The sequence below is a fragment of the Pteronotus mesoamericanus genome, unplaced genomic scaffold (assembly GCF_021234165.1).
Source record: "Pteronotus mesoamericanus isolate MK-2021 breed Mesoamerican mustached bat unplaced genomic scaffold, CSHL_Meso_final contig_68, whole genome shotgun sequence".
NCBI classification, from domain to species: Eukaryota; Metazoa; Chordata; class Mammalia; order Chiroptera; family Mormoopidae; genus Pteronotus; species Pteronotus mesoamericanus.
The window spans coordinates 32,253,267-32,264,393 of NW_026555234.1; positions in this window are offsets into that span (position 1 = coordinate 32,253,267).

Sequence of the window (11,127 nt, forward strand, 5' to 3'; positions counted from 1 at the left end):
TAGGTGGTGAAACTATCTGTTGCACAGAGGAGATAAATGTGGGGTGGAAAGTTTGAGAAAGGCAGAATTTGGAATTCTTGATGGGTGTGGAATAAGAAGTTGACTAACGAGATACAGTGACTAAGGAGACATCTACAAACATCGAGGGCCTGGCTGAAACTAAAGATCGCAAACTGGTAAAGTCCCAAATCAGTGAAGTCCTTCGACTTTCTCCAGCACAGCCTGATGAAGAGCTACCTAGCTACCTGGTGCAGGCTCAGAGAAGGTGGACCAATCACTTGCTGTGAGCTTGTGTTACTAAGTTCACTCATTTTAATCGCCACTTTTGATAGTTCAATAGTAGATGCCTAGAACTTTGCATTGAGTATTTGGAGACCAAGACCAGGCTCCTGGGGAGTGTGTTTAGCCATGCCTCAAGAAATGCTGGATTATGAAGTAGAGGCATAAGTGCCACATTTATACCAACTGATCTAAGTGACCCAATGGCTCACCCAACTGAAACACTGTAATGGGTGTGTTGGCCCACTGAAGACTTTGACACCCTGTGAGGTTGCTATTACCACGTGGTGTGGGTAATATTTTGAGGTCCTAATCCATGAGTCTGTTTTTTTCACTCTACTGTCTCTTTTATCTTTCTCCCTATTCAGGCAGGTAGCAGACCCTGAGCTCACTGCCTTGGGAGACCTGTGTTCCCATGGGAGAACCGATTGCCAGCAAATCTTCCTGTCCTTGTTTTCCAAAAGCCAAAACCCTTGAGGAAAGTGGATTGGCCTATAGAGACAAAGCGTCTTGGCCAGAGAAAGGGGAAAAACTGGATGTATTAGTTTCCTAAGGCTGCCAGAACAATGTTCTAAAACACAAGTTCTTTAAAACAGCAGAAATTTATTGTCTCAGAGTTCTGGAGGCTAGAAGTCCAAAATCAAGGTGTCAGCAGAGCCATGCTCTGTCTTATGGCTCTAGGGGAGAACCATTTTTTCCCCTCTGCAGCTTCCATGTTTGCTGCCAAACCTTGGCTTTCTTTAGCTTCTAGATTCATCATTCCAGGCACATGACCATCTTCTCCATCATGTTCCCTCTATGCATGTCTATCTCTGTGTTTAAATTTCCCCTTTTAATAAGAACACCAGTCATATTGGGTTAGGGCCCACTCTAATGACCTAATTTTCACTTGATTACTTCTATAAAGACCCTATGTTCCAAATATGGTACATTCTGAGGCACGTGGGGTTAGGACTTTCACATGTCTTTTTGGGGGGACACAGTTCAATCCCTAACACTGGACTTTCTCCTCTCCATCCTGACTAGCTCCCTGGCATTGTGGAAAAGATGGCACTAAGACCCAGGAGAGAAAGGCCTAGACAATGGGGCATCCAGTTACAAAGACCACAGGCCACACAGGACCTGAGTGACCATGTCAACAGTGTTGCCCTAGTGCCAGCCTGGGTTGACTGAGGTGTCTTCTTCATATACCCCAGATACCCTGCCACTCTGGGGATTCAGGACAGTGGCACAAACAATGGGGGAGGTGCTTACCTCACAAAGGAATAAGGCTTTATTATTAAAAGTAATGAGAGGTCATAAGAAAAATGTTTCTTGTATACTTCAGCAAGTATACAAGTGAACCAAGATTTATGCCCACTCCCCCTGTGACGGACATGTCCCCCATCAGAGCTGTCCTTACTGTCTGTACCTGTCTTTCACCCGGGTTGTCAACAAGCCAGACACTGATCATGCCAGCAGTTATCTCTTCTAGAATGTGTTTATCATTCACTGCTTGCTTTTTTTTCTCCCCTACAGATTTTTCTGTTCGATACAACCCAAATCGATATTGGTAAATGTTGTATGAAAACAAAAAGCCTACTGCATTTTTGAAAGGAGCAGATGGTTAACCTGGGAAAATCATCTGCTTGGTCACCTTATTTTTTATTTCTCTTTTTCTTCCTCTTTTTAAAAAAATATAAAATATCTTTTATTATTTTTTAAATATTTATTTATTTTTAGAGATGGCAAAAAGAGGGAGAAAGAGAGGGAGAGGAGAAATATTGGTGTGAGAGAGAAACACCAATTAGTTGCCTCTCAAATGCACCCCAGCCAGGGACTGAACCCATAACCCAGGCATGTGCCCTGACCAGGAATTGAACCTGTGACCCTTTACTCCACGGGCCAACGCTCAACCAACTGAGTCACACCAGTTAGGACTATAAAATATCTTTTATTTGATACATATCATAGACAGAAGCAAAGAAAAAAATGATACATGGAAAAAGAATATGATTTCATAATCATAGAAGGAATTGTGTTCAGTGATGAAAAGCACACAATAATTTTCTATAGTGAAAAACAATTTCCTTCAAACCTGAGTCATAACTTTTTATTCTGATCACGTTTCAGTTTCCACAGTTCCCCAGAAAATAAACCCCAGTTTCTTGACCTTGCTTAAAAAGTTCGATTTGGGAAACCTGCCACTCAGCTTGCCCAGAGTCATTGATTTACAGGGAAAAGCCTCATCCCGCGGCGTAGCAGCAGGAGGTGCCTGGCCCTGGTCTCAACCCCTTTTAGTCTCATTGGCTGTGTGATCTCAGAGGGAAAATAAACTGTGGTGCCTAGTTTCACTTAGCTCATCAGGAAACAGAAATTAAAAAAGAACCAAGTATGCATTCTTCGGCTATCCTTTTATCGAATGCTGAGTGCCTGCTATGGGGCGGGCACATGGCTAGCAGCTGGGGACATAGTGTAGAGGATGGATTTCCCGTCTGGGAAGACAGACATAAATGTTACACCACAGCCCAGATGAATGCTAAGAAAAGAGGTACCAGGTGTTATGCGACTGTTTAAAAAGGGAATTTGAGCTTGTCTGGGATTCCCTTATGCTGAGGTTTGAAAGACGAGCAGGAGTTAACCAGGCAAAGGCGTGAGGAGTGAACACTCTAGACGGAGGGCCCTGCATATTTGTACAAGGCTGTGAGTTTAGAGGGAGCACAGTGTATATGAAAGACTGAAAGACAGGGCGCAGAGTGGAGTGATGAGGCTGGAAAGACAGACAGAGCCAGCATGCACAGGCAGGCCACGATAAATACTTGGTCTTCACCCCAAAGCAATGACTGGGAAACACGTGTGTGTGTGTGTGTGTGTGTGTGTGTGTCTACAGAATTGCCTCTATGGAATGATAAGTTTTTATTAAAAACATAGACAAATAAGTATGTAAATCAGCGGGAAAGATGCACATCAAAATGTTATCTGTGTCTTATGGAATCTGTCAGTAACTTGATTTTTGGGTGGGTATAGTTTATATGTTCTGAGTTTGGGGGAATTATTTTTTAAGAGCTCCCTAAAAATACAATTTTGGGTAGAGGAGTGTCAGATTCACATGCAAGTCACCAGCACGCAGGGCCTCCCTCCTCCCTCTCTTCCCAGTAGGATGGGTCAGGCTGCTCTGCGGGCTGAGGCTTCAAGGGAATACAGAGGAGGGAAGGTGCTAGGGACTGAATTGTGTCCCCCAAGTTCACATGCTGACGCCCTAACCTCCAGTGTGGTTGCATTTGGAGTAAGAAAAAATTAAGGTAAAATGAGGTCACATGAGTGGACCCCAAACCTATTAGGATTAAAGTCCCTATAAGAACAGACACCACAGCGCTTGCTCCCACTCTGCCATATGAGCACACAACAAATGTTATAGAGAGCCAACCACACACCGGGAAGCCGGACACTAAATTGGCTGGCACTTTGATCTTAGACTTCCAGCCTCCAGAACTACAAGAAAGAAATGTCTGTTGTTTAAGCCACTCTGTCTGTGGTTTCCTCTTATGGCAGCCCCGGCAGACTGAGGCAAGGTGGCAGTCTCTCTAGGAAGGCTTCATGGAGAAGGAGAAATGGCAGTTGTAACTTTTCAATTTGATTACATTTCATGTTATCTGTGTTCCTTTTATGAAGGAAAATCACACTTTACCATCTAACACTGACCAAAGAAATGAATGGATCCCAGTAAGTAGCACTTAAAGCATGTGTGTCCAAATGTCCATCTGCGTGCATGTAATTCTTGAAGGTCAGAAACATGGGCCTCCAGATAGGATTTAAGCCAAGTTCTATCCATTGAGACTGAAACAAACAGGGATTTTGCAGTGTGCTCTATGCTGAAGGGCTTTGACATTCAGACTCTGGGAGGCACAAAACTTCATTTTATGAGGAGGGCAACGTTGCAGGGGTAATACAGACATAGGAGGGAGCTCTTGGCCAGGCAGAAGAGGGGAGTGTCTCAGAGGAAGTGGTATTAAAACTAAATTCTGAAGAATGACTAGCAGTTCACAAAGTAGATAGGGGTTTGGGGAGAGCATTCTTATAAGCTCATGAGGGCAGAGACTGTGTCCTTTTGTTCTCTGTGCCTGGTACCTAGCTGATGCTCGAAGATAATTTGTGGAGTAGATGGGTAGAGGGACAGGGAGGGCAGAAGAAACAGTGTGTATAAAGGCATTGGAGCCAGAAACAGCATGAGATGTGTGAAAAACCCAAGTGGTTGGATATTGTTGGAGCCAAGGGTGTCTGTGTGCAGGAGTGGGTGTGGGGTAGTGTGGAGGGGTATGTGGGTGGCGGTGTAGACGGGAGTGGAGCACAGAGGAGACGTGGCGGGAGCAGTGGGCAGCAGCTGGTCAGGCGGGGCCTGGTAGGCTGCCCCTGGAAGTCTGTGGGCAATGGTTCTCTGCACAATGGCATCACAGGTTTGTCTGCAGGTGACAGAATCGGGATGGTAACCCATGTCTTGGGATCTTAGCCCATGTTGCCTCCATTTCCATCCAACACCTTTCCCTTTATCCATCTTTACCTGTGACTTTGCAGGGAGATGCCTGGCCCCAGAGGCCTGAGAGCAGGGCCACACATGGGGATATATCTGGGCAGGTTTTCCAATGCCTGGTCCTCAGGCAGAACTGCAATAAGGCAAGCTGTCTTTCTTCTCTTTCTTTTTCCCTCTGTCATTCACTGCCCTGACACTGTGCACCTGTGCTCTGAGGGGCACCTACCAGCTTGGGTTTGATGGGTAGGAAAGTGGAGAAGCTCCAAGGTAGGTCTGAGACAGGGAGGTAAGCCCTGAGAGGTACCTCCTCGTCCTATAAGGAGGGGGTGTAGGGAAGTAGCCCGGCACGGCGCTGGCATTCCTGTCACCTTGGGGCCAGTGGTGGATGCTGAAGAACAGTGTGGGAGCCTGATAAGAATGATAGGGGATTAGGAGATGTTTGAGAGTTTCACAGAGCAACACAGAAGATGGGCTTTGTGTGTTGGGTGATGTGGACTCGGGGTGGGGGGCAGAAGGCTATTCGGAAGAAGAGCAATACCACCCAGACTTGCAAGCCCATTGTCTGTGTAGAGGTCTTCCCTGTCTGCCTCTGTGTCACCTCCCCCTCCAACCCAGTGCACCTGCCATCATCCATAACCAGCTTCCACCTTCAGCTTCTGATCCCAGATGGGCAGAGACAGTAATAGGAGGCTTCCCACCATGAATGCCCCGCACAGTGTAAAAACCTCAGCCCCACTGCCGGGCCACTGTAAGGTGACTCGTACAAACTCGATAAAGAGACCTCTTCTCTGGACACTCTACAGCCACCTGCTGTAAACAGCCTTCATCACCACATTTTCCTGTCCCTCAATACTTCCCAAGTGCATTAATCTTCTTACTTTGTGAGCCCCCCTGTCCAAAAGAGACACTCTCAGAATCCTGAGGACAGAGAGGTCCAAGATGAAAACATGGGCAGGTGCATTTTCAAAGTGCAATTTCAAGACCGCACGGGGAGAAATTGCATATGAAACAGAAAAAACCCAAATCAATGGTGCCATTGCCACCCTCACCGCATGTCTGTCATGAGTCACCCACATCACCGAGCCTCAGGATGAGGTCCTGGATGCTTCGGTGGGATTCTCTCCACGGGCTACAGATGGTCTCGCTTCATACATATTTTATCTGTTTGAGTGTATGTGGTTTGGGGCGAATAAAAGCAGAGTGATTTTTGTATCTCCAGCTTTGCCTTCAATATTTAGAGATTGTATTTCCACCAAAGCCTCTAAGATGTAACTAAATGCAGACAGCCCCTGCCAGCTGCATCGGAGCTCTCTGCAGAGAGGGGACTCAAGGTTGTAATTCTTATTAGCCAATTGGGATCTCATCCTCTCTTCTTCCCAATGGGCCCTTGTATGAAGCTGAAATGCCAAATTATTTCCCCAGAGAAATGCTTCCCTCACATAGCACACTTCAATCAGACAGGTCATACGTCCCCAACTGTAACCAACTATCTCTCCAGCAGCCTCTGGGCACAGTAACTGACATCAGATGAGCTCATCACATGCACAAATGCTGGGGCCATAAATCTTTCAAAAGATTAAATGAAGGCCCTGAATCAGGCACCAAAGTGGGGATCAGAAAATATGGTCAATGACAAAGACAAAGGCTGTTCAGATTCCCTGTAAGATTAAGAAATTATCAGAAATGGCAGAAAGTCCCATAATCGGGCTGGCCTATCTCATTCAGATCTTCTGACAATGCTGATCTGACCCTTTTGGTTTCCCAAGAAGATTAAAAAAGGGGTAGTGGAATAGAAATAGTCATTTGAAGTATCTTTATTTCCACATGTATCTCCTCTGAAAAAGTCAGATCTGATCTTGTTACCATACTGTTTAAAACCCAATGGCTCCTGGGGTCACAGGAAAAAACACACATTTTTAGCATGCAAATCTCTTACAAACAGTTCTCCTGATACTTTCCTGGTCTCCTTGCCAGCTACTCACTTGCACTTGAATTATATTTGAGTCCTGGGGACTCTCATGCATTTTAACACCACAGGTCTTTGTTTGTGCTATTCATCTGCTGAAATGCCATTCCACCAGGTCTCTTCCAACTCATCTGTCTTGTCCAGCTCCCACTGCAGGAGAATTAGTGCTTGCATATCTGCGTTACAGAAGCCTTTATACAGTCCCTTATTGTATCATTTTAAGATGGTATCGTTACTATTTGCCACACACCTGTGCATTTGCTGAACTCTGAGCTCCAGTCTTAATATCTGAGCATACTCATCTTTCAAACCCTGGCACATAGTTGGGGCTCAATGAACATTTGAATGGAATGGGGTGGGATTTATCTTATTTTATTTTATTATTATTTTTTGATCTTTACCCGAGGGTATGTTTACTGATTAGAGAGAGAGAGAAAGAAAGAGAGAGAAACATCAATGTGGGAGAGAAACATCCATTGGTTGTCTCCTGTATGCACCCTGACTGGAGATCAAACCTGCAATTTATGCAGGTTCCCTGGCCGGGGATCAAATCTGCAAAATTTTTGGTGCATGGATTGATGCTCCAGCCAACTGAGACACCGGCCCAGGGCTGCGGTGGGATTCATTTTAAAGAACAGGTGGAATACCAAAACTTAAGTGACTGCTAAGACCCAATGGTATGTTTTGACAGGGTTTAGAGTAGTTTACACAGAAGAAATTAACTGTAGAATTCTTGGGGGAGCAAAACTACAATATTTTACTTGGATATTTACTTGTGTTATTCATTCATTCAACAACTGCTTATTTAAGTCCTGCTGCAATGCTCTAGATACCTGGGATTCAGCAGCAAGCAGGAATAGAAAAAATTTCTGGCTCATGGAATTTCTATTTTAGAATTCAGAGCATAATGGTTAAAGTTTTTGGATTCATTTCCTAGTTTCATCACTTACTAGCTGTGTGATCTTGGGAAAATTACTTAATCTTCCTGTACCTCAGTTTTCTTTGTAAAATACAGGTGAATACCTACATCATAGGGTTATTGCAAAGATAAATAAGTTAATACATATGAAGCACTTAGAATAACACCTGACCTGTAGTATATATTCAACAAACGTTAGTTATAGTTTACTTTACAGCTGAGAAATCAAGAGAGACAAACTCTGCATTGGGCCGTTGCTCAAATCTCTCACTTAGGATTTCCCCAAAGCAAATTGGTCTGTGAACACCTGTGTGTGCTCTGTCACTTTCCTTGTGTCTTCTGCCTAGAATTCTACTCTCCATCCCATTACACCTTTTGTCTCATCTAGTTCCTCGATTAGCAGTTATTTTTCCTTAAAAGTTTTAGCTTAGGATTGTTCTGTCTGGGAAGCCCACACATACAGAAATCAGAGCTTTTGGAATGAAATGAAGCTGGGGTTCACTGCAGATTGTTCATCTAGATAAACAGGTTGACATTATATTTAAAGGTGAATTATTCAGATGAGCTCTCTATCTTGCATCAATCTTGTTGCTCAGCTTCCTGTTCTCCAGATATAGCCAGAGGGAAGTTCTGGGCAGTGTTAGTAGGAATGTGGATTATCTCTCTCAAGCACTCAGAGCAGGGTCCTGCCACTTACTACCTGTGTGTGCTTAGCAAGTTATCTAGTTTCTCCCTATCTCAGTCTTATCACCTGCAGAATTGGGAGCTGGTGGCACAAATAACTGCTTCATCAAGTCACAGTGAGAATTAAATGGGACAATTAGACCACACCTTTAGTACAGTGCCTGGAATATATAAACATTCAATAAATGACAATAATTCCTATTCAATTACAGTAGCTCCCTGTACCTACAGTTCTGCTTTCCACTGTTTGCTATCCAGTGTGTCAGTTACCCAGGGTCGACCATGGTCTGGAAATATTAAATGGAAAATTGCAGAAGTAAAACTTTATCAGTTTTAAACTGCACACTAGTCTGAGTCGCATGATGCCATCTTGCTTTGTCCCCCTGCATCTTGCCCATGACATGAATCATCCCTTTGTCCAGCATATTCATGCTGCATATATTACCCACCCACTAGCCATCTCAGTTATCAGATTGACTGTCGAGGTATCCAAGTGCCATCCATGTAATTTTTATTACATATTGTTTTAATTGTTCTATTGTATTATTGCTGTTGTCAATCACTTACTATGTCTAAGGTATAAATTAAACTCTATAATAGGTATTTAAGTATAGGAAAAAAGAAATAGTGCATTTAGGACTAGGTACTATCTCTGGTTTCAGGCATCCATTGGGGGTCTTGGAACATATCTTCTGTGGATAAAGGGAAAATACTGCATTCTTTTTGATGGGTCCAGGTTGTCTGATTGCTCAGCTCCACGGTATGGTATTCCATTGCCAGCTGTGGAAAGGAACGAGCATTGCAGCAAATGTCATCCTTAATATGAATTTCTTCCTTAGCCATTATCCAAGACTTTACAAAACAGACAAATCTACTGCATTCTACCCCAAATTCTTTTCTTCTTCCTTTTAGTTACTACTTCTTGAGGATATAGGTAGAGGTCTACTGCAAGAATGCTCTCTAAGTCTCAGGTTTGTACCCACTGAGGGTTGGCAAGGAAGATCCGCTCATTGAGGTCATTCAGTGACCCTGGGGATGGGGCAGCCATCAGAGGGAGAGGAGAGCTGTAGGTGGTTTCACACCAGCAAGTAAGTGCTTCAGCCTGGAAGTGGCACTCGTCACTGTGCCCACCATTCACGGAGCACATGGCTTACCTGCCCCACCCATGCCCACAGGAGCAGGCAGGGGAATTCCAGGAGTGGGGGGAATCCCAGTGCCATTCCAACAAAGCCATATTTGACTATGTTGACAACCACAGGTTACCAGCTATATGCAAAGCACTGTGCTAGCCCCGGTAGAAGATAGAATAATACAGAAACTATGACCTTGGTCCTCAGGTAACCTGCAATCGGGCAGGTGATGCAAAAGATGAAAAAAAGCAGAATAAAACAGATACTACTTCTGAGCTTCCAGCAGTATTCCACTGAGCATAAAGGACAAGCGGAGTGATTAATTCCCACAGCACTGCTTTGGACACTGAAGGAATTCATTATCAGGGGCCTGGCAGGGACTGTAAAGCTGTTATTTGAGAGATGAGAACCAGGGTAGCAATAGCTCATCATTTTTTAAGTTCTAGTGAAGGCTGTCATCATCAACCCTTCATTTATTTAAACATCTATCTGTCTGTGAAGGGCCAAGCAAGAAGCAGAGATGGCCTTGCCCTTGGGGAGAGCTTGGAACTAGGGAGCCACAGAAGATCCAGTGTGGCAGAGAGGGGGGTGAGACATAGCTAGACATGCTCACACTCGACAGGATCCATCTCACATGTAATTCAAGCCTTTCAACCACAGACAGTTATTGACACTACTTCAGTGCAAGAAGACGAGGAAGACAGTGTGGGAAACAGAGAAAGATGTGGAAGCCTGGGACCTACCCTCAAGGTGCTTGTAATATATTTAGAGAGATAACACAAAGATACAGGGAAAATGCCCCAATTCAATTATAGCAGGGATTCATCCTACATGAGGGGTTAAAACCTCTTCTAGGGCAGCTGGGGAGAGAAAGCAAGCTCCGTGGGTGAGAGAAGCCCAGGAGCACACATGGAAGAGGGAGTCTCCCTTCATCCCAAGCATGGGTGAGGTTTTGGGTGGCAGAGAAAGGGTGGTCAGGGAGGAGAGCGAAAAGTCCGAGCAGAGTTTAGCTAGGAGTGCTGTGTACATGAGCAGTAGTCAGAAAGGAGGAGAAGTGGGAAACTTCTCTTTGCTGTTTCTGGAGTCGAATTTACCTACAGGACCATGAAGGCTCTTTGGAGAGTTGCGCACTAATATTTACGAAGCACCTAGTATTTAAGGTCAAGGCCCATGTTAAACAGCTTACGTATATTAGTACGCAATTGGCCCTTAAAGAACATGCAGGTTAGGGGTGCTGACCTTTGTGCTCAGTTGAAAATCTGAGTATAACTTTTGACTCCCTAAAAACTTAAGTTGTCCCTCAGTACCATGAGGGATTGCTTCCAGGACACCCTGTGGATACCAAAATCCATGGATGCTCAAATCTCCTACATTAAATGGTGTAGATGAATGCATATAGTAGGCTTTCTACATCATGGACTCCCAACCATGGATTGAAAATAGTACAGGTATTTATTGAAAAAAATTGTATATGAGTAGACTGGGGCAGTTCAAATTCATGTTGTTCAAGGGTCAACTGTATTTTGTCTTCACACCAACTCTCAGAGGTCAGAATGTGTATTGTTGAAGAAACGGAAGCTTGGAGGTCATATGGTAGTAAGTGGCGGAGCTGAGGCTTACACCTAGGACTGCCTGACATTGA